The sequence below is a fragment of the Tursiops truncatus genome, chromosome 14 (assembly GCF_011762595.2).
Source record: "Tursiops truncatus isolate mTurTru1 chromosome 14, mTurTru1.mat.Y, whole genome shotgun sequence".
Classification (NCBI taxonomy): domain Eukaryota; kingdom Metazoa; phylum Chordata; class Mammalia; order Artiodactyla; family Delphinidae; genus Tursiops; species Tursiops truncatus.
Genome location: NC_047047.1, coordinates 1,411,645 through 1,435,662, shown reverse-complemented (window position 1 = coordinate 1,435,662; position 24,018 = coordinate 1,411,645). Strand labels below are relative to the sequence as shown.

The 24,018-nt window shown below is 41.0% G+C and overlaps 1 pseudogene; it reads left to right on the top strand.

Annotated features, from left to right (window-relative positions):
* The first annotated feature begins 539 nt into the window (after positions 1 to 539).
* On the top strand, positions 540 to 911 carry LOC101321757 (transmembrane protein 14C pseudogene; annotated as a pseudogene).
* Positions 912 to 24,018: the final 23,107 nt, after the last annotated feature.

Here is a 24,018-nt window from a genome sequence, read left to right as displayed (position 1 = left end):
ATTCCCAAGTATTTGTGTAATGAATATGTTATGATTGTTAATATCACATTTTATTATAATTATGTATTCACATGCATTGTTTCTTCAGCTGCGTATTAAGTGTTGTGAGGGCAGGGTTGTGTGTCAATAACCTCAGTTTTTGGCACAGAGCATGCTGAGCTAAGCTTCCTGTTCTAGATCAAGGCTGCCCAACAGAACTCTCAGCGAAGATGGAAAGAGCCTGTATCTGTGCTGCCTGACGCCACGGACAGTAGCCAACAGGTGGCTATTGAATCCGTTGAAAGTCCTGTTGTGATTAAGAAACTGAATTTTAAATCTAATTTATTTTTAATTACCACAAGTATAAATTAAAATGGCCACGTGTAAAACAAGGAGGAATGGGGAAATTGATGAGGAATAGAATTAGAAAAAAATATTGTTAAACTTTGTGGCAGAAACAGTAGGTTTCCTAGGCCTGTGCACCCTCGTCGGCAAATGCAGGCCTTGGGGAAGGAGGTGAAGGCCTGGTGTGATCTTCATTTGGACGGAGTGAAAGAGCAATGCAGAAGGACTCCGGCCCACTGGTGCCTTTGCGTTGGATTGGCTTTGGCTGTGTAGCACTGGTTGCTTCCGGCGGGATCATTGGCTGTGCAAAAGCAGGCAGTGTCCCGTCCCTGGCTGCCAGGCTCCCCTTGGGTGGATTAGTGGGCCTGCGTGCCTATCAGCTGTCTCAGGATCCAAGGAACATTTGGGTTTTCTTAGTTACATCTGGAACCTTGGCTGGCATTACGGGAACGAGATTCTACCACTCTGGAAGATGTATGCCTGCAGCCTTAATTGCAGGTGCCAGTTCGCGGATGGTCACCAGACTTGGAATTAGTGCGTTGGGTAAGCCCCGTCAGTGGGAGTCATGGCCCAGCTTGGACTCATGAAGAATTTTAAATTTTCACTATTTTTAGCATATTAAGATAAATTAGTACAGCATTTTCACATGTTCTGACATTTTACCTAAAACAAAAACAAACCAAAAAAAACCCAACTTTGCAGAGAAAAAAGTCAGTTATTATCATTACAACCCTAAAGGGGTGGGTACAGTGTAACACAAGAGCTTCTTCCTATAGTAGAAGCATACAGTTTGATTCTTGTATGTTGGTGTTATCTTTTCTTTCTGAATCTGTAGGTGAAATCTCCAGGGATAAAATGTAAGGTGTCACCACTGGGGCCCCTGATGAACATCTGGATGCTGAGAACACATGTTAGACCAACGAAGTCAAAATCACTGGGGATGAGACTCAGGCATCAGTATTTTTTAAAGCTCCCCAGGTGTGATGATTAATCTTATGTGTCAACTTGGAGGGTGTTTTTGGATGAGATTAACATTTAAACTGGTGAACTTTGAATAAGCAGATTGCTCTCCATAGTGTGGGTGGGCCTCATCTAATCAACTGAAGACCCTGAGTAGAACAAAAAGACCTGCTTACCCAAGCAAGGGGGAATTCTCCATCAGACTACCTTTGTTTTGTTTTGTTTGTTTGTTTTGTTTTTATAAAATAAATTTAATATCATCTTTTCAATATCCCCCCCAACACAGCCTTTTAATAATTTGGTAGAATATTCCTCTAAACCTTTCTCTGTATTTACACATATTGTTTCCTTATTCTGTCTTTCATTCTTTAATTTTTCAACAAAAAAGTTTACAGTCCGAAACTCCTGGAATTGATTTCCACAGTGTATGATAGCTTGTTCAAATAATAGGTGACTTTTACATTTATAGAAATTGTTTGACTATTTTGCAAAAAATTTTGCAATCCACACTTTCCAGATAATAGTGGACATGCCCTTTTCTCCCCAAATTCTCTCCATCACAGAATACCATGGATTTTTTAAACTTTGGCTAATCTGACCATCAGACTACCTTTGGACTGGAACTGTACCATCCTGGTTCTCCAGCCTAGCAGCCCACACTGCCGATTTAGTATTCACCTGCCTCCGTGAATGTGTGACCCAATTCCTATTTACACACACACACACACACACACACACACACACGCACACACACACACACACACACATTACTGGTTTTATTTCTCTGAACAACTTCAACCTAATATGCCACGTAATTCCAATGTTGGAAGTTTAAAAATCAGTAGTGAAAACCAATTAAGTTCATGCCAACCTCTGACCAGAGATTGCTGTAGGAAGGCAAATGTGTTTCTGCCCATCTCTACAGCAATTACCAGTACGAGGAACCATAGCTGTAAAATTCAAACCTATATAACTTCTAATAGATAACACTGAGAAATTCTAGATAGCCTTAGGTTTGGTGATAACTTTTTTTTTTCTTAGAGTTTTAAAGTTTTATTTCTTTGTAAAATACTTATCAAGAGTTTAAACAGTGCTTGCATTTTTCTCATTGTATAACTTATTTTTTTAAATAGATCTTTATTGGAGTATAACTGCTTCACAATACCGTGTCAGTTTCTGTTGCACAGCAAAGCGAATCAGCCATATGCATACACACGTCCCCACATCCCCTCCCTCTTGAGCCTCCCTCCCACCCTCCCTATCCCACCCCTCTAGGTCATTGCAGAGCACTGAGCCGATCTCCCTGCTATGCTGCTGCTTCCCACCAGCCAACTATTTTACATTCGGTAGTGTATATATGTTGATGCCACTCTCACTTCGCCCCAGCTTCGCCCTCCCACCCCATGTCCTCAAGTCCATTCTCTATGTCTGCCTCTTTATTCCTGCCCTGCAACTAGGTTCATCAGTACCATTTTTTTTTTAGATTCCATATATATGTGTTAGCATACGGTATTTGTTTTCCTCTTTCTGACTTACTTCACTCTGTATGACAGACTCTAGGTCCATCCACCTCACTACAAATAACTCAATTTCATTCCTTTGTATGGGAGAGTAATATTCCATTGTATATATGTGCCACATCTTCTTTATCCATTCATCTGATGATGGACGTTTAGGTTGGTTCCATGTCCTGACTATTGTAAATAGTGCTGCAATGAACATTGTAGTACATGTCTCTTTTTGAACTATGGTTTTCTCAGGGTATATGCCCAGTAGTGGGATTGCTGGGTCATGTGGTAGTTCTATTTTTAGTTTTTTAAGGAACCTCCATACTGTTTTCCATAATGGCTGTATCAATTTACATTCCCACTGACAGTGTGGGAGGGTTCCCTTTTCACCACATCCTTTCCAGCATTTATTGTTTCTAGCTTTTTTGATAATGGCCATTCTGACCGGCATGAGGGAATACCTCATTGTAGTTTTGATTTGCATTTCTCTAATGATTAGTGATGTTGAGCATCTTTTCATGTGCCTTTTGGCCATCTGTCTGTCTTCCTTGGTGAAATGTCTATTTAGGTCTTCCACCCATTTTTTAACTGGATTGTTTGTTTTTTTGATATTGAGCTCCATGAGCTGTTTGTATATTTTGGAGATTAATCCTTTGTCAGTTGTTTTATTTGCAAATATTTTCTCCCATTCTGAGGGTTGTCTTTTTGTCTTGTTTATGGTTTCTTTTGCTGTGAAAAAGCTTTTAAGTTTAATTAAGTCCCATTTGTTTATTTTTGTTTTTATTTCCATTACTTTAGGAGGTGGGTCAGAGAAGATCTTGCTGTGGTTTATGTCAAAGGGTGTTTTTCCTATGTTTTCCTCTAAGAGTTTTATAGTGTCTGGTCTTACATTTAGGTCTTTAACCCATGTGGAGTTTACTTTTGTGTATGGTGTTAGGTAGTGTTCTAATTTCATTCTTTTACATGTAGCTGTCCAGTTTTCCCAGCAGCACTTATTGAAGAGACTGTCTTTTCTCCATTGTATGTTCTTGCCTTCTTTGTTGTAAATTAGGTGCCCATATGTGTGTGGGTTTATCTCTTGGCATTCTATCCTGTACCATTGATCTATATTTCTGTTTTTGTGCCAGTACCATACTGTCTTGATTACTGTAGCCTTGTGGTGTAGTTTGAAGTCGGGGAGCCTGATTCCTCCAACCCTGTTTTTTTTCCTCAAGATTGCTTTGGCTATTCAGGGTCTTTTGTGTTTCCATACGAATTGTAAGATTTTTTGTTCTAATTCTGTGAAGAATGCCATTGGTAGTTTGATATGGATTGCATTGCATCTGTAGATTGCTTTGGGTAGTATAGTCATTTTAACAGTATTGATTCTTCCAATCCAAGAACATGGTATATTTCTCCATCTGTTTATGTCATCTTTGATTTCTTTCATTTTTAAAGTGTTTTTAAAATTTTATTTATTTTATTGATTTTTGGCTGCGTTGGGTCTTTGTTGCTGTGCGCGGGCTTTCTCTAGTTGCAGTGAGTTGTGATTTCTCCTCTTTCATTTCTAATTTTATTGATTTGCGTCCTCTCCCTTTTTTTCTTGATGAGTCTGGCTAAGGGTTTATCAATTTTGTTTATCTTCTCAAAGAACCAGCTTTTAGTTTTATTGATCTTCGTTTTGTTTTCTTCATTTCTATTTCATTTATTTCTGCTCTGATCTTTATGATTTCTTTCCTTCTACTGACTCTGCGTTTTCTTTGTTCTTCTTTCTCTAGTTGTTTTAAGTGTAGGGTTAGATTGTTTATTGGAGATTTTTCTTGTTTCTTGAGGTGAGATTGAATTGCTGTAAAGTTCCCTCTTAGAACTGCTTTTGCTGCGTCCCATAGGTTTTGGGTCATCGTGTTTTCTTGTCATTTGTTTCTATGTATTGTTTTATTTCTTCTTGGAGTTCTTCAGTGATCTCTTCGTTATTTAGTAGCGCACTGTTTCACCTTCATGTATTTGTGGTTTTTACAGTTATTTTCCTGTAATTGATTTCCAATCTGATAGAGTTGTGGTCAGAAAAATGCTTTATACGATTTCAATTCTCGTAAATTTTCCGAGGCTTAATTTGTGACCCAGGATGTGATCTATCCTGGAGAATGTTCCACGTGCACTTGAGAAGAAAGTGTATTCTGCCACTTTTGGGTGGAATGTTCTATAAATATCAATTAGATCTATCTGGTCTGTTGTGTCATTTAAAGCTTGTGTTTCCTTATTTATTTTCTGTTTGGATGATCTCTCCATTGGTGTAAAAGGGGTGTTAAAGTCCCCCACTATGATTGTGTTACTGTCGATTTCCCCTTTTATGGCTGTTAGTATTTGCCTTATGTATTGAGGTGCCCTATGTTGGGTGCATAAATATTTACAATTGTTATATCTTCTTGGATTGGTCCCTTGATCATTATGTAGTGTCCTTCTTTGTCTCTTGTAATAGTCTTTATTTCAAAGTCTATTTTGTCTGATATGAGAATTGCTACTCCAGCTTTCTTCTGATTTCCACTTGCATGGAATATCTTTTTCCATTCCCTTACTTTCAGTCTGTATGTGTCCCTAGGTCTAAAGTGGGTCTCTTGTAGACAGCATATATACAGGTCTTGTTTTTGTATCCATTCAGCCAGTCTGTGTCTTTTGGTGGGAGCATTTAGTCCATTTACATTTAAGGTAATTATCGATATGTATGTTTCTATTCCCATTTTCCTAATTGTTTTGGGTTTGTAATTGTAGGTCTTTTTCTTCTCTTGTGTTTCCCGCCTAGAGAATTTGCTTTAACATTTGTTGTAAAGCTGGTTAGGTGGTGCTGAATTCTCTTAGCTTTTGGTTGTCTGAAAAGCTTTTGACTTCTCCATCAAATCTGAATGAGATCCTTGCTGTGTAGAGTAATCTTGGTTGTAGGTTCTTCTCTTTCATCACTTGAAGTATATCCTGCCACTCCCTTCTGGCCTGGAGAGTTTCCACTGAAAAATCAGCTGATAACCTTATGGGGATTCCCTTGTATGTTATTTGTTGCTTTTCCCTTGCTGCTTTTAATATTTTTTCTTTGAATTTAATATTTGTTAGTTTGATTAATATGTGCATTGGTGTGTTTCTCCTTGGGTTTATCCTGTATGGGACTCCCTATGCTTCCTGGACTTGAGTCACTATTTCCTTTCCCATGTTAGGGAAGTTTTCAGCTATAATCTCTTCAAATATTTTCTCAGACCCTTTCTTTTTCCCTTCTTTTTCTGGGACCCCTATAATTCAAGTGTTGATGCGTTTAGTGTTGTCCCAGAGGTCTCTGAGACTGTCCTCAATTCTTTTCATTCTTTTTTCTTTATTCTGCTCCTCAGCAGTTATTTCCACCATTCTTTCTTCCAGCTCACTTATTCGTTCTTCTCCCTCAGTTATTCTGTTATTGATTCCTTCCAGTGTATTTTTCACTTCAATTATTGTGTTGTTCATCTCTGTTTGTTTATTCTTTAGTTCTAGATCTTTGTTAAACATTTCTTGTATTTTCCCAATCCATGCTTCCCTTCTGTTTCCGGGATTCTGGATCATCTTTACTATCATTACTCTGAATTCTTTGTCAGGTAGGTGGCCTATTTCCTCTTCATTTAATTGGTCATGTAGGTTTTACCTTGGTCCTTCATCTGTGACATAGTTTTTTGCTGTCTCTCTTTTTTTTTTTAATGAGTGGGATTGTGTTCCTGCCTTCCTGGTTGTTTGGCCTGAGGCTTCCAACACTGGAGTTTGTAGGCTGTTGGGTAGAGCTGGGTCTTAGTGCTGAGATGAGGACCTCTGTGAGACCTCACTCTGATGAATATCCCCTGGAGTCTGAGGTTCTCTGTTAATCCAGTGGTTTGGACTCAGAGCTCCCACCACAGGTGCTTCTGCCCGACCCCAGGCTCTCAAACCAAGATCCCAGAAGCCGCGTGGGGTGGCAAACAAAACAAAACAAAAGGACAATAACAAAGTAAAAAATAAAATTAGACTAGGAAACTAACAGATATGCTAGAAAGAATGTAAAAATAAAAATGTAGATGAATCAACAACCGGAAGGTACATCAGTACCACAATAGTAAAAAAGAGGAGGAGGGAAAAGAAAAAAAAAAAAAAAGAAAGAAAGAAAAGTGGGGGGAGGCCTTAGCTGTGGAGGGCGGGGCCTAAGCAAGGGTGAGGTTTGGGTGGTGGGTGGGGCCTATGCTCAGGACCCACAGGGCTGGAAAAGTTCCTGGGGGTGTCCGGGGTGGGGCTTAGGCTCAAGGAACAGAAGGGGCCCAGGCGTGCCCCCCATACCTGGTCTCAGAGGGCAGGGGACCTCACCTGGGAGCCCAGCAGGCTTCCTGGGCTCGAGTGGGCAGGGCAAACGCCCTCCTCTCCTCTCCTGCTCCTTCGGTCCCGGAGGGCCCTCCCACCTGCCTCTCCTGATCTCCCTGGCCTCCACTTCTCCTCCCCCCTTAGTACCCCCACGTCCTACTGGTTCACTTTGGGGTTCCTCCCGTCTCCTTGGGCGTCAGAATTCCCCACCAGCGGCCGGCAGGCGCCCTAGTTGTGGGGAGACGCCGACTCCGTGTCTTCCCACGCTGCCATCTTGACTGCCCTCTGCGGTGATGACGCTTTAGGTACAAAATGAAAAGCATGATTCATGAAAGAGAAAAAATTATTAAGGTGGACTTCTTTAAAATTAAAGTAAAATTAGCTTTGTGAATGACACTGTAAAGAGAATGTAAAGACCCCCTGGGAGAAAATCTCTACAAAACACATATCTGATAAAGAACTGGTATTCAAAATATTCACAGACTTTTAAAACTTAACAGTAAGAAAACAAGGAATTCAATTAAAAAAATGGGCCAGAGTTCTGAACAGAATTCATCATTGCTGCTGCTGGTGGTGGGTCTCTGAAAAGGTTTTCTTCTTTATGAAAAAGTGGTGCAAAGGAGGACCATTCTGTCCCCAGGTCTTGGCTACCGCTGTGTGAAGATGGAATGCTCACTTCAGCGAGTTGTAATCTTTTTGCTGGTAGAGGGGCTTTGCCTTGAAGCCGATGGCTCCTGACTGATCAGGGTGGTGGTTGCCGAAGGTTGGGGTGACTGGAAATTTCTTAAAATAAAACAACAATGAAGTCTGCCAAAAAAAAGATGGAATGCTCAGACCTGCTCAGCCTTTCTGCAGTCATGAGGGTACAAGCATGTGGGTAAAAGACAACCAAATGGTAAAACAGAAGGTGGAAAGAACATAGATCTCCGGGGAAGTTGTTGTGACTCTGTTTTCCAATTGTCAAACCACCTGACCCCTGATTTCACACTACGTGGCATAATGCATCCCTTTATTGTTAAAGACAAACAATTCAAAGCATAATGATTTGAACCATTTTTGGAAAAATGGCTTATGTTGCCTTGGTTTTAACAATTAAGTTAGAAAAACATCATCATCATCCACTAGCAGGTTCAGAGCTGTGAAGTGTCGGGGTAGCTGCTGGCCTAGGTGTTGCTTCCAATCCCTTCTCTAGCTGAAGGGATGGTTCTGGTACCACCTCCCTTGTCATCCTCCTGCTTTCTTTACAAATGGGGAGGTCAGATGACAGTGTTAAACGTAGTTCTCTACTCACTACTCGCGTTGCCTTTGTTGTCTAATTGGTTATAGTGAGCTGGGATGCTACCTTCTCCAGGTCAATGAACTCCTGTTCCCAAGCTTTACGTGAATTGTGAAAATCTGAGGTTGATATAAATATTTGAAAGACATTTGCAGAAAAGATAGATAGTTACGGCATTGTAATGAAATAAGGTTCTCTCTAAAAGGTCAAACCAGAAGGTCTCATCCTTAGAATGAAAAAACTTGTATTAATGTATTACAGGGTAAAAATACCAAATGCTAGAGCACCACATGCTAACACTTAAAAACGTTTTCGTAGGACCTACTGTATAGCACAGGGAACTCTAGTCAGTACCCTGTAATAACCTATATGGGAAGAGAATCTGAAAAAGAATGGATGTATTATGTATAACTGAATCACTTTTCTGTACACCTGAAACTAACACAACATTGTAGATAAACTCTACTCCACTATAAAATAAAAATTAAAAAAAAAGTTTTAGTTGCCAGGATCATGGTGAATAAAGTAAGCAGTAGAATCCCCCTCTCCTCTGCATTTTTCTGTGTCCTTCTCAATTTATTCATTATTGCTGACAACTAACAGCTAAGCAGTGGGATTGGGGGTTCTGAGATGTATGTAAGTGGAGAGCAGAGGAAAAGAGCAGCTGAAATGTTCATGGTCATCAGATGGTTTGTGTCTGCATTTATAAACAGGACCCATGAAAGAGACAAGACCGACAGGGCACAGGCTCCGTCCTAGAGCAATAAACAGTAGTTATTCAGCTAGTCACGTGTTGGGTGGATGGAAGGGATCCCCGGACAGAACACTCTAGACTGGAATGCTGCTGGTTTTCAGAGACTGAGGGGACATGTTCCACACGGTCGCCCTCTCCAGGACCACCCCCCCACACGGCTTCAGGCATGTCGGTGGGGTGAGTGGATCTCTGCAGGTCTCAGTGCCCTCATCTAGTAAGTGGGACTGATTTCGTAGGTTGCCATAGGGCTAAATGCATAGATGTAAACATGAAGTGCTTCGAACAGCTCTTGGTATACAACAATCAATCAGTAAGGCATAGCTGCTCTTAGCAGTAGCGTTAGCAGTATCCTAGGAGCAGTACAGATTACATGCCGGGGGTATTTAGACGCTTAATGAGGTGAATTACTCGGCCCCCACCTGTTGCAGTGAATCCTCAGAGATGTTGGCTGTCAGTCTGTCTTTGGTGGTGTGTCCTAGTTCACCTCCTGTCTTCTTGCTGGAGGACAGGCCAGCCCCCGAAGTGCTCTCCCCACGGCTGTTCCATGTCTCTGGAACTCTGCGCCATTCTGTGACGTAAGATGCTCTGACTTTTTAAAAAAAATTTTATTGGAGTAGAGTTGATTTACAATGTTGTGTTAATTTCTGCTGTACAGCAAAGTGATCAGTTATACATGTATATACATGTATATATTCTTCTTTTCCATTATGGTTTATTACAGGATACTGAATATAGTTCCTCGTGCTATGCAGTAGGACCTTGTTGTTTATCCATCCTATATGTAATAGTTTGCATCTGCTAATCCCCAACTCCCAATCCATCCCTCCTGCATCCCTCCTCCCGCTTTGGCAACCACAAGTCTCTTCTCTGTGTCTGTGAGTCTCTGTTTCGTAGATAAGTTCATTTGAAGACACTCTGACTTTTATGTAAGAAACACAGGGCAGTTTTAAAGAGAATTTTAGCTCTGAAGAGGGATCCACTCATCAAAAGGTTGTGTTTGATGTCTCCAAAGACCTGAGTGTTTCACTTCATGACAATTCAATGACAGGTAATTTGCTTGATTTTTCTTTTTCAGTTTCCCTCCAGGTGTTTGGCTCGGCTCCACAAGGAGAGAGTCTGAATGTTGCTCCCTTGTCAGTGTCGAAAGCTATTTGCGATTATACTTGAAATCAAGTAACAAAGATGTATTCTTCTGTAGCTCTTCCTCTGACTACCCAATCATGTGAGTATTCTTGAAGACTTTGTGTTTTACAAAACAAGCCGCAGTCATCAGGATGGTAACTTACATCACCTGATCACGAGTCCCAGGCAAGCCTGATCCTCTGCGTTCTAATCTTATCTCAAACATACCTGAGAGGTATTGTTTGCAATATTCCTTCCCTACTTCCTCTGTGTTCATTTGAGCCACGAAATGAGGTTATGAAGAAAGAAAAATGAGGTAAGAAAAAAGCTAAAAAAAAAAAAAAAGACTAGACATGAGATAGTAGACTTGAAAATTATAATATATGTCCACAAACTGGTAAGAATCCAGGGAGACTGATTTTTTTCCCCTCTCACGCTCAAGCCTGTCTGTCTGCATTTGGAACAGGGAGGCTAAGTCATGGTTAAACAGTAAATGCAAATGTCATGCCTGCTGACTTCATTTAGCCTCGCTGCATTTATTAAAGCTTATGTTTAACATCTTGGCTATCCAACATATAACATATGGACATGTGGGTGAGAGTGCTATAAGAACCTTTGCTTGTGCAGTCTTTGACTGCAAAGGCTTCAAAATAACCTGAATGTTAAATTGCTATTTTTTAAGAAAATGACTTTTTAAAACCCTAGGAAAAACACCATAGCCAAGAATTTCTTCAAGTCTCCAGGACAGGCTAACAGGGCCAGGAAACCTCTGGAGAGCTGGTGGCAGGGAGATTCTGAGATGCCCGAGCACAGGAGAGGGTCTGGGGGCAGGGGCAGAGTGAGTGCAAAGACTTCCTGAGAGGAAGCACGAGAGCTTCGCTGCCCTTGAACTCAAACAAGGAATTTGTTCCAGCCATTGGTGTGTGTGTGTGTGTGTGTGTGTGTGTGTGTGTGTGTGTGTGTTTAAAACTTGAGAAACAAACAAACAAAACAACCTCTTTATCAGCATCTCAAAAGGAAAACCTCCACTGGCACACTTGAGAATCTAGCCATTGTTTCTGCACTGCCTCTAAAAAGTTTGCGTCTTTTGAAAGGAGACAGCCAATGAGCTTAGGTCAAAATCCACTGGAGAACAAATGAACTTTTATCATCTTTTTAGTGTATATTTTGAGTCAGTTATATTAACAGGCTTTGTGTGTGTGATTTTGATTCCCCAAATCTTCATGCTTCTTTTTAATGGAATCTGTATAAAGAAAGGCTGTGGCCAGGAGGAACAGGTAAGGTCCGCCAGAAATAGAGGACACAGCAAGTTGTGGATCTGCGTTCATTCCAGAAATAAGCTCAGCCTCATCTTAGTGAGAACTTGAAATCTAGAACTTTTATATACCTTTAAAATGTGTTTAAGTAATAAGAATAGTCTGTTTTAATTATAGAAAAACTATATTCTCTACTTTTGAAATAGATGGAACCGTTTTAACACGAAGACTTCTTTCTTTACAGACGTGCAATGGGTTGCATTTTGCTGAGATCATGAATTTGATAATCGATCATGAAATGATAATTTCAGTGCAGTTGCTAATCCAAGCTGTTTAATTCCATCATACAAGGTTTCTTCTCATCTTTGGGTGACAGATTCCCAGAGTTAAGAGAATATCAAACGTCATATTGTGAGTGGAGGCTAGGGTTGTTTGGTCACTGCAGGTCACGGTTGTAAATACACACAGCACCTGTCCTGAGACACCGGCTCCAGTCCTGGAACTGAGCCCAGGGCTACTGCAAGTGGGTAGACCTGGACTTGACATTGTCTTTTCCTCCCAGGAGCCTTGTGTTCTCAAACAAGACAGTTTGCAAACTTGCATCACTGTTTCTTTAGGTGTAAACTAGAAATGACAATGCCTGCTTTGTAGTGTGCTCTTTGAGCATTAAGTGAGGGGGTCGGAGCCTCACTCACGGTCGTTGTGGAGACTGAAGACCACGGTCCCTTCTGCTCCTCCCTGGGCAGGCTCTTCGCCCAGCCTCCACTTTCCTCTGCCCTAACTGATGTGAAAATGTGCGCTTCCTTCCTTTGTGAATGCAGGCAACAAATCGCATCGCCCTTGAGGTCGGTCCAGAGACAGAGCCTTGGGCTGAAGCCTGATTCGTTGGATGTTTCCAAGAGGCTCGCAGCCCTTTGAGGTGTTCACATTCTATGTCAAAGGTAGGTCTGTGGCTGGTCTCAAAATCCAGCCCTCTGTCTGTTTTTGTGAAGGAAGTGGTGTTAACACAGCCATGCTCGTTTGTGTTCTGTTGTCTAGGGAATGCTCTGTCTGAAAAGGATAGAGTTGAGTAGTTGCACCAGAGACCCCGTATCCTGCACATGTAAAACTGACCATCTGTCCCTTTAAGGAAAACTTTGCAACCCCTGGTATATTAAACACACCACTGCTACCTCGGCCAGGTCATTGCTGACTCACGTGTAGCTGTTTCTCAGATGGGAGTCGACAGCCTAGGAAACATCAGCATCGAGCCCTACTATGAGCCAACTCCTATGCTACACACCAGGGATGTAAAGATGAAAGAACGCAATTATTGCCCTAGGGTCTTTCTAGTTGGGTGGTGGACACCTAAGAAAACAGGCAGCTGCACACACTACGGGAAGAGCTGTGATGTAGGAAGACATAGGCGCTTCACGAGGACTTGTGACTGTGGTCAGTCCAGTTGTGTTGCTACCACAGTGAGTGGTCCAGGATGTACATCTATACTTCTGCCCTCAGAAAATTAACCGTTGCTTGAGGGATCTGATATTAACTCATGGAACCCTAGCAAGACCAGGGACAGTAGTTACTTAACTATGCATCAGACAGAACATGGAGTTCAGGGTCATGGGCTCTCGTGGGCTGTGAGGGTGATACTGGAGGCAAGCAGAGAGCTGAGTGTGCTTAAAGGATCTGCACCAGCTTCAAGGAAGAGGCGGGATGTGGATGGGAGCCGACCCTCAAATATCTCAGTTTTTGCCTCTCACTGTGGATTTCTTACTTACTCAGCTCTTGGTCAAATTGTTTTGATAGCGGGACCTTGGAAGAAACAGAGGCAACACTGTACTTAGTAAGTATCAACTTTACAAATAATCTCCTAAGATGGGCTCCTTCATGGTGACCTGACATGTCTGTTTTGTTATGATTGTTTCCATAGGGGACATTTCCTGACCTTGACTTTAAGTTTCAATGACACTGAGTAACTTACGACGTCCTTCTCAAAGGACAAAAATGTACTGGTTAAGTCTCTGCTTGCCCTACTCAGATCCTTTCTGATTTTATAGGTATTTATCACCTTAATTCCCAAACTTGTTTTTTTTTTTCTTGTGGTAGTAAACAAAGGTCACTGAATGGAAACAGAGGCTGTTTTTTCATGGCTGGGAGTTAGGCACTGTCACTGTGTTTCGGCAGAGACTCAAGACTCGGAGGCAGAGAGAGGAATGGGGAAGAGTTATGGTGGAATAAAGTGCAGGGCTTGGGTGCTCTGAGAGAGGCTGTGAGCCATACGTATATGACATTTTCTTTATCAGTTCATCCATCGGTGAACACATTCCACATTGTATCTTGGCTATTTTAAGTAATGCAATGGACTTGGAGGTGTGGATACCTCGTCATGTTAATGATTTCATTTCCTTTGACTATATACCCAGTAGTTGGATTACTAGATCATATGGGAATTTTATTTTTAATTTTTTAAAGGAACCTCCATACTGTTTCCCATAGGGGCTGAACCAATTTATATTCCCACCAATCGCGCACAAGGGCTCCCTTTTCTCCACACCCTCAACATTCGTCGCATTGGCTTTAACTTAATTTAATTTTAGTTTAATTTATGTTAGTTGAGTGTTGTTTATGTTAGTTTAGTTTAGTTTGTCTTTGTAACATAAGGAGTTTATATTGACTCTTCATCCTTATTGGGGATTTAAGAGCTAAGAACCTGTGGTCTAAATAGAGTGGGTTTTTTTTTAACATTTGTAAATAGCAAAATAGTCATGAACCGTGCTCACTGCTTCTTCAAGGGAAACATCTCCACTCCTGGTGCTTTTTGAGGAAACGTCCTCGTCCATTCTTGTGCAGCGGGAAGGCATGTTTCTCAGGCCCTGACTGAGTTGGGGTGAGCACTCCCTCCAAATCTGGGTGGGGCTACATGCTTTTTAAGTGGTTTATGCCAAAGCTCGCTGGACAAGTCCGAATCGGTGTCTTGGGAATTTAAGCTGAGAAATACGGAGAAATACAGGTAGCTGGAATCAGGCTAATAGGATGCTTCAAGAAAGGCCATGAGATAGCCTGTGAGCCTGGAGGAAGGTGGTATTCTGAGAAACAAACATTATGACTAACCAGAGCCGTGGTGGAGAGCCAGTGTCTGGGTGGAAGAGGAGGAAAGCCAGCTGTCAGAGGGCGGGACGTGCCATAGATGTGAACGGGAGCAGAAGCACAGTGGACACAGTGCAGGCAAAGTGGAGACAAACTCACACTTCTGAGCGTATATAATTTCCTAGCATCTTTGAGATTTTATATTGTATGTTCTATACAAAAATATAAATTAGAAGAATGCAAGCAGATGAGGTCAAAGGCTTTGATTTGCTAGTGTGTCCCCAAGGCCTGGCATAGAGCAGATGTCAGATAAATATATGTTGAGTTAGTAAAAAAGGTTTATAATTTTATGATTTTATACAAGTCATTTTTATTGGTTTGGAGCTTGTTCTTATCTACAGAGCAGATCTTAGGCAGGTGTGAACCAAGGGATTTTACTCTGCAATTTAAAAATCATTGATAAAAATAACAGATAAGATAGAGTCCAGGTCCATTGTTTAATGAGCCCAATACTTAGCCTTTTTCATCCACAAAATCCAGTTCTAGTAAGTTGCTTGAGTTTGAGGAAATGTAAAACATTATATAAGGATATATATTAAGTAGCCTTCCCATAACTTCCCTGTTAACGGATTAGCCCAAGTCTTTCCCAAAATGAATAATTTGAGATTAAATGCTGAGAATAAAAGGTGTAATCATAAAAAAAGACTGGAAAAACCCACTAATGATAATCAAAAGCATGGGATTCTACATATAATATGATAATTTTGAAAAAAATTAAGTTCTTTAAAAATAATTATTGAAGTATGGTTGTGTGTTAATTTCTACTGTACTGCAAAAACTAAATTCTATGTTAAATAAAATTGAGGATAGAAGTACAAATCAGAACCTGAATATTAATAAAACATACAACCACAGCTAAGAAGAAACTCACATTGTGTTCATGTGTACATATGTGCGGATGCATAGCTATAAAGTCTGCATCGTCTCATCTAAAAAGTTGTAGAGAGTGTATCAGGATAAGTTAGGTCGTGCTGCACTACAAGCAACCCCGCATCTCACCGGCTCACCACATCACAGTTTATTTCTCACTACACTCGTTTCTGACACAGTCAGCAGATTTGTCACATTCGCTCACATATTCATCCCAGCAGACTTTGATTTCAAACAGCTTGTGCTTCCTGAGGTGGAGGGGGGATAGCGTTGTGATTCAGACACTGGCTTTTAAAGCTTCTGCCCAGAAGTGATACTTATTCCACTCGCATTTCATGACCAAAGCATGTGACACATCCACACCCAGTTTCAAAGGGTGAGGGAAGTACAGTCCTACCGTGTCATTATAAGGAGAAGAACCAGGATATTTCTAAATGGCGCTAATGGCTGCCACAAAGTGTATTTTTACTTTGGCTTTGAGCGAAGGTCTGTAAACAGGGTGGAATGGTTAGGTGTAGGAGTCAGTCCCTGGTTACTCCCCGTTCCCTTTCTGACACCCTTCTTCTCTTCAGGATAAAAGTGTCCTGGGCAAATGCATTATAGGTTCTAAGTTTTTTCTACTCAAGCCCTTTTACATTTATTTATTTCATAGCTTCCTGGATTGCATATTGAGTTAAAGTGCTTTTTCTCTGTCTGAGAACAAAACAATGTTAGAAGAAGACAGGAAAAGAGACAGAGTGACCAAAAACAGAAAAGAAAATAGAAGAGGCATAACAAAATGGTTACCTTGACTTAACCTTATCAATAATTACTTTAAATGTAAATAATATAAACACTCCAATTAAAAGGCTGAGATTTTCAGACTAGATACAAAGCAGAGCTGACTCTATGCTACTTAATGAGAGAAAGCAGACAGAGCAGGAATCACTGAAAACGGAAACAGGCAAGTGATAAAGACAATTGGCCAACTCAAATGTTGCTTCTTTGGAACCACCTCAGCGACCTTGGCTGGCCTAAACTCCACGTCTGTCCTTTAAGCTTAGGGTGCTGCTGAAAGCTTTACTGGCTTCTCAGCCTCCCAACACCTTCCCACTGACCAGCTTCTCACACGCTTGCCATGAGCCATGGATCGAAACACGTTTTGAGAAGAAGAGCTACGCGCAGACAGGTAAGTACACCTTAAGAACTTCCCTTCTCTCCAAGATCTGGCCACTCAAATCTTGTCACAGCTGCTCCCCAGTTCCTTCAGAAGGATTTTTAAATGAATTTTAATCCAGATCTTGTAGGCAAGTAGGAGCATGGGTCTGCTACAAACCAGAAGTAGAACTTCTCTGTAAATGATTATTGGTTATTATCCCTCATGGATTTGCCCTAGAAAGTACTGTCCATCCTCTACATACGTAGAGTTATTGGCAATAGAAATGGTGGTAGTAGAAGCCTTTGAAATTTAACTCAGTTTTGGATCTGGAATTCATTGCTTAAGATATATTAAAACATAAATTTACAACTATAACTTTAAGAATACAACCACTTCCTATGCCAAAAAATGCCTGTCACCTTATAATATATATCAAATGTATATATATCAAAGGCAATATAATCAAAGGTTGTAAGAATTGCCAGGAGTCTCATAGTGGGAATTTGGGATGGTTGGCATAATGAATTCATATTCCTGTCACTCAGTGAACATCTGTCTGTCAAAATGTCTGTCAGGAAGAGCTGCTTAACTTTCAGCAAAATATGATTCAAGTCAGACAAAAACTTAAGCTATACATTTAATCGTAGGAAATTCAGACAAAACCATAATGTTATTGGACATGTTTCAAAATTATGCTGCTGATTCTAAAACAGCTAAATGGGTCAAAAACACTAACAAGGATGGATTTTGTAAGACAATGTGCCACCATAATCTTATCTATGGCTAGTGATGACCAAAAGTCTTCTAGAATAATCTTTCACTTCTGAAAGTAGGGAAACTTGTAACAACAGAAGGAAAGAATAATGAGTTAGTATGTGGTATGTATGTTATTTTTGTTTAGTCAAAAAATAAGCACAAAACCCAAACATATGTACATTTTTTTTCTCTAAAAGTCTGTTACTAAGTTGATGAAGCAGCTTCTTTTTGAGGGTGTCAGAGAATCAAGGAAATAGCAAACATCTGTATAATAAGGAAGCACAGACTCTTCTTGTAGTTTTTATTTTCCGGTATTTTGTCTATAATCATTTTCTTCTAAACTCAGATCCCAGTTTTCTGATCTGTTGACCTCACTGACCGAAGGGGCTCCGTGGCCTGCCCCTCCCAGCTCTCTTGTTGGCGCCTTAGCAAAGAACAGTTTATAGCTAATGTGTCTCTTGCTTGTATTGTGACTGAATCTTTCAGAAATGTATTTTTGTGATTTTAGATGCAAATTCAATCCTGTGGGAGAGAAAACATTTGGAAAAACCTTGCCCCTTGCTTTGTGATTTGCATATTGGGATGACTCATGATCTGAATTTCAGATGTTGGCTGACCACAGCTCACATGATGTGCTCTGAACATTTCATAATTAAAATGGATGACTTTTACCTCTGGGGTGTCACTGAGGTTTTCAGTATATCCAATTAACTTTTACCTTTGAAGCCAAAATTACAAGAAGCAGAACGGTACATTGGATACTAGGTCTGGGTTGTTTGAAAATATTTAGAGATTATTTAGGAAGATGAATTTTGTGCGATAATGCTCTTTTTAGATGTGGCTGAAGTTAGCACCCTGTAACAATTTCTAAATTACATGCATGTTCTTGAAGTAGCTTTGAGCACACACGTTTTAAAAAATTTATTTTACTGAAGTATAGTTGATTTATAATGCTGTGTTAATTTCTGCTGTACAGCAAAGTGATTCAGTTATACACATATATACATTCTTTTTCATATGCTTTTCCATGATGGTTTATCCCAGGATATTGAATATAGTTCCCTGTGCTATACCGTAGGACCTTGTTATTTATCCATCCTATATAAACTAGTTTGCATTGAGCAGAGACTTTTTAATAGTACATTATGGGCCAGTTAATTAAACTCAATCAATGCGTGTCACCACTGAAGTGACACTGACAGGTGACAATTTTCAGGTCGAATGTTACATTCCCCATTATTTCCTCAGGTCATATTGGATATCTCATCTAAATAAACACCTCGTCTCCTCCTCTGAGGATTATCAGGTCAGTACCATCCCATGCATTGTGCCATTTTTCTTATATCTGAATATTAGCAGACACATGCAGGAGAGAATTAGGTCCCCAGAACATCAAGAGGAACATTTCTGAGCAAAGGAGAAAGCCATCCTCAACCTCTCAGAGCGAGTGACTGACCAGGCAGCTTACTTGAAGGCAAGACCTCCAGACACATGTTGCAGACTGTGTACATCCTCTGCGTACAGGGGACCTGTCAGACTCACCGGTCTCCAGGGAGCTGGGCGCGTTGTTCCTGGTGCAGCCATGTAACCATGTGATTTGTCATCCATCCCCAAACATTTTTAGCAACCAAAGGAGGTGCTTTTAATAAGTACTTGGGGACCGAAGACTCAAATGGGGAACATCTGGGGAACCAGGACGGACGGCCAAGCTAAGTCAGCACAAAGTGGTGATTCCTGCCTGCCCACCTGCAGCTCTTATCAGGGCTTGCCTGTCCACTCTGAGGTGTAAGAATCGTGGCCTCGGCTTGGAAATGTGAGAAAGTACCACTGGTGGGGCAAAGCTGTGATCACTGGGGAATGGGAGCCTGCGCGCTGTCTTTCCTCTTCCTTCCCTGACACACGTAGGAAGAGGGCCCCTCCAAGACAGTGGTGGATGAATGGACAGTGGAGCGAGCTTGCTGTGGAGCCGGGCAGCTCTGCCACGCACTCTGCTGGCCTCTCCCCCGTTCCCTGCTTCCTCTTCCCTTTTCCCACTCCTGATTCCAGAGATCTCACTTCCTAACAAAGCAGTAACACGTAAGCTCTCTGAGGAACCAGGCTAAGGGAATTCTGAACACTCACGTCCGTAAAAAGCACGCTCGGACCTGTCTTAGGGGAATCCATTGAATGCACTTCAGTGAGTTCCCTGGGAAAAAACTACTAGCTGGTGGCAGCATGCAGCTGTAAACATGAGTGGCCGGGCTCTTAAGAAAATAGAATTTTTATGAGACCAAGCCTATCGATTTAACGACCTGTGGGTGAATGTTCGCAAAGACAGAGCCCAGTGTCAGCAGATTTTCAAGAGGCTCACAAAAGTGAAGTTTGAGGACATGTGGCTCTCACCCTGAGGGAAAAACTGTGAAAAACAATTACAGGAATAAGGTGACACAATACAAAGAAAAGCAGAGGAGGTGGACTGTGTGTGGAACTGCACAGAAACAGCAATTTTGCAGGAGTTGCGTGTGGAGGCCAAGGAGTAGAGCACGTGCTTTGTGGAAACACACCCGCTTCACCCTCACTCAGTCCTGCAGGCAACTGGCTCCAAATGCCCACTCACTTGACCAGCATGATGGAAAAAGAAGGAGAACCTTTCTGTACAGCACCCGTACAAAGATGCTGCAAAAGAAAAAAAAGACAGTGAAGACAACCACCAGAGGAAGGGGATTCTCCAGAAAAGCATTGCTTTGGAAGAGATGAAAATTGTAAAAAATAAAATTTTCATTAATTTAAAGTAAGTGCTATTTTAAAAGGTGTACAATGAAGCAGAAATGTAAGAACTCAGGTGAAAGATGATGAAACACAAATCATCGCCAAAAGGAGGATGGAATTGGATAGAGTCTAAGGGCAAATAAACACTAAAAAAAAATGAAGTGACATGAAGAGTAGAAATGAGAAAGCTCAAAAGAAAACAGGGAAGAAAGTGTTAAAAACATTACAGGACAAAGGCGAGCAGGAAACTAGCCCAAAAAACTTTGAACACAATATTTTGACTATTTACCTCAGCCTGAAGATAAAAATGGTATATACATATGGAATCCTAATTAGTGACTGTGTTTTTCACAGTCATTTCGGTTACTAACTCTGAAACTACCTCTGATTATTTTAGGATTGAGAAAATAAGTAAATATCTTGAGGATACTTGGCCTCAACCTTCTCCTCTCCTGTTGGATGGCTGAGCTACAAGTACAGAGAGGGTGGAAATTAAAACGAACCCCATTGTGTGCAGAGGAATCGGAGGTGTCTGTAATCTCACGACTGTGTGCATGCACACGCACACACACATGTGCTGGTGCACACATGTGTGACTCTCTCCATAGAGTCCCCAGCCCTCTCAGCACCAGGGGCACCCACATCTTGAGCTCTGCAAACCATCCTCTAACAAAAGGCTTGAAAAAAATGGTTTCCTTGGAGAAGTGGCTGATTCTAGGATTGCAGCTAGGAAAGTACAAGATGAGGAACAGAGCATCCTTTTGTGCTCAGAGTAAGAAAGGAACCAGAGAATCGAGACCTGCCAAAAGGCCCTACGAGCCAACTTACACACACATTCCCCCTGGTCCATTCTGAAACCATTTGAGCGTCAAAATAAATAACAAGGGAAAGAAAGTATTATCCATCAAATAAGCTGAGAATCAGTCAATCCCTGAATGAATGAGAAGGAAACACTCCTTCTTCATGTAGAAAACCGACAGAGAAAAGAGGAAGGGACAGTGGCCTTAGGAAATCACTGTTGGACAGCCATTGGCTCGGGTCGAAACCAGGGGGAGAAAGGTTGAGCCTGTAAACATCTTGTTTCCATCCAAGTGTCTCCCCACAAGACACTTATTAGAGACAAAGAAACCTTGCAGACACCATATTCCCTGAAGGATGGAAGTTAACTTCGCACCAAAGCGAGATCAAGTACCTCTTGCTATGATTCACTGTGAAGATCACAACATCACTTCTGTGGTGTTTCTACCCCAAACATGTAAACCTCTGCAAAGATCACAACATCACTTCTGTGGTGTTTCTGCCCCAAACGTGTAAAACCTGCAACTAATCACACCAAAACATCCAAGTGCCCACATTGAATGATATTCTCAAAGACAACTGGTCAAAGTTATTAAAGAAAGTGAAGTGCAAGAACGCTTCAGTTTAAAGGAGACACAAGAGATGATGATGAACTATGATGTGTGGCCTTTTATGAAACCCTGGGCTGGGCAGGGCTGGGGGGTGGTCTTTATGATAGACATTATTGAGACAGTTGATGACCTTTGAACAGAGACTGTAAATTACATAACTATTGTATCAATATTAAATTTCTTGGATTTGAACATTGCTTTGTGGTTTTATAAAAGAATAGCCTTGTTGTCAGGGAATATACTGATATATTTAAGGTAAAGGAGTGCAAATAAAAATATATGTGAGAAGGGCTTCCCTGGTGGCGCAGTGGTTGAGAGCCCGCCCACCGATGCAGGGGACACGGGTTCGTGCCCCAGTCCGGGAAGATCCCACATGCCGCAGAGCGGCTGGGCCGGTGAGCCATGGCCGCTGAGCCTGCGCGTCCAGAGTCTGTGCTCTGCAACGGGAGAGGCCCATGTACCGCAAAAGAAATATAAATAAATAAATAAATAAATAAATAAATAAATAAATAAATAAATAAATAAATATGTGAGAGAGAGAAAGAGAGGAGAGAGAGAATGCACAAACCATAAGGCAAATGGGGCAAAATATTTAAAAAATGAGTGAACCAGGGTAAAGGGAAAATAAGAGTACTGCAACTCTTGCAACTTTTCTGTATGCTTGAAATTTTATCAGAAAAAAAATTATAAAGAGAAAAATAAATATAGATGAGAGGCAAAAGAGATCCAACATGTGAGGTGCTGAAAAAGGAAACCAAAATAACAGAATTGAAAAATGTATTTAAAAACATAACTTCAAGGGTAAAGAAAGAACTTTTAATGCAGCAGGGCAAACTAAGACATAGGGGGAGAATGAAGTTTATTTTGTTCTTTTCCACAGGAACTTTTGCAACAGGACAAAGACATCCAAAGAAATGAAGAGTGAGCTAAGGATTTTATACTCATTGAAATGTTAAAAGAGAAAAGGAAAAAGAAATTGAGAAAAATTAGCTATCTTATTTGTAATAACTGGAGTCCAAGGATCACAGTTTTGAAACTGACATATTTAGGAGTAGATGTAAGATACGAGGGAAAGATACAAAATTGCCCATGGAAAAAAATTTTAAAAAAGAATTTGAGGAAAACTCTGAAAAAGAAGACTGATGGACAGGAATTATGCTTAGGAGACATAAAAAGTTACTTGTAAAGCCAGATACATTAAAACAGCATGGTATTGCTGCATAACTAGACAGACCAATGGAAAACAAAATCAGTTAGAAAAGAAACAGTCCAGCACCTGACCCTAATTCAAATTTTGTGTATGGTAACTGAAGAAAGACAAACTACTCAACAATTTGAGATGATACTACTGGACAAGCGTCTGGGAAAAAACAAAGGTAAATCCTACAACAGAAACAGAGTAAAAGGGGCCCTAAAATGGCAGGGGTTTAGTTTAATCTAACTGAATTGAACAAAGGTTTATTACTCATTCACATTATTTATCCATCATTGAGCAGAGTGCAAAAATTTGCAGTTTTTAGGTAAATCTGAAACTATTCTAGAATTTTTTAAAGTTTATTTAAAAATCCAAATACCATATTCTCCCCTGAATTGCTGCCTTCTCTGAAGTGGGTGGGGAGCCCCATGGTCTGGCGATGCCCATCCCCTGAACTTGCCCTCCCTCTGGACAGACTCTGACTCTTGTATTGTCTCCCCCACCTGCCCTTAGTCAGCAGGAAATGCAAAGGCACGAGGATTAGGCCATTGCTGTGGGTTATTGCTGTTCCTAGATCCGGAGGCCTTTCCAGAAATCCCTGGGGATCTGATCCTTTATTCCTCACCAGCAGCCAGGCCTCCAACCTCCTCTAACTCTGATCACCCAGCTCCTGGCCTCTGCTTTGACGTCCTTCTTGCCTCTCACCATTTGATTTATTTCTGAAGAAGAATCAAAGCCTGTTAGTTCTGGAAAGAAACTTAGACTGTGTAGTCAGATCCTTTTGAGTTGTATAAAAAATGAAACAGAGACAGAGAAACGGAGGGCTCAGCGCTAATCCTGACCTTGGGGAGATGTGCCCCGGCCCATCCCCTGCAGACCTGGCTGTCAAGGTTGGTCTTGGCCCTTCTCGACCAGCTGGACACTCCTGACAGCAGCTCGGTTTTAGATTTCGTGTTATATGTCTTGTGCATACACACAGAACCACAAGTGTGCGTGTGTGTTCGTGTGAAGTTTGAGGCTGAAATCAGCTTAGATCTTCCTCGTGTTTTATACACAATGTTTTTGGGAAAGGGTTAGCAGGAGTAAAGGAATATCAGTTGGCTAAAAAGACATACTTCTAATTTTTGAACATTCTGAACTACTTTTTCAATCTTTTGGAGTAAATGTAAGATAAAAGCTTTAGCTGGTTTCTTTCTCCTCAGATGTCAAAGCTCCTAAAACTCCTTTTCAAAAGAAAAGTTCATCTAGGTTTG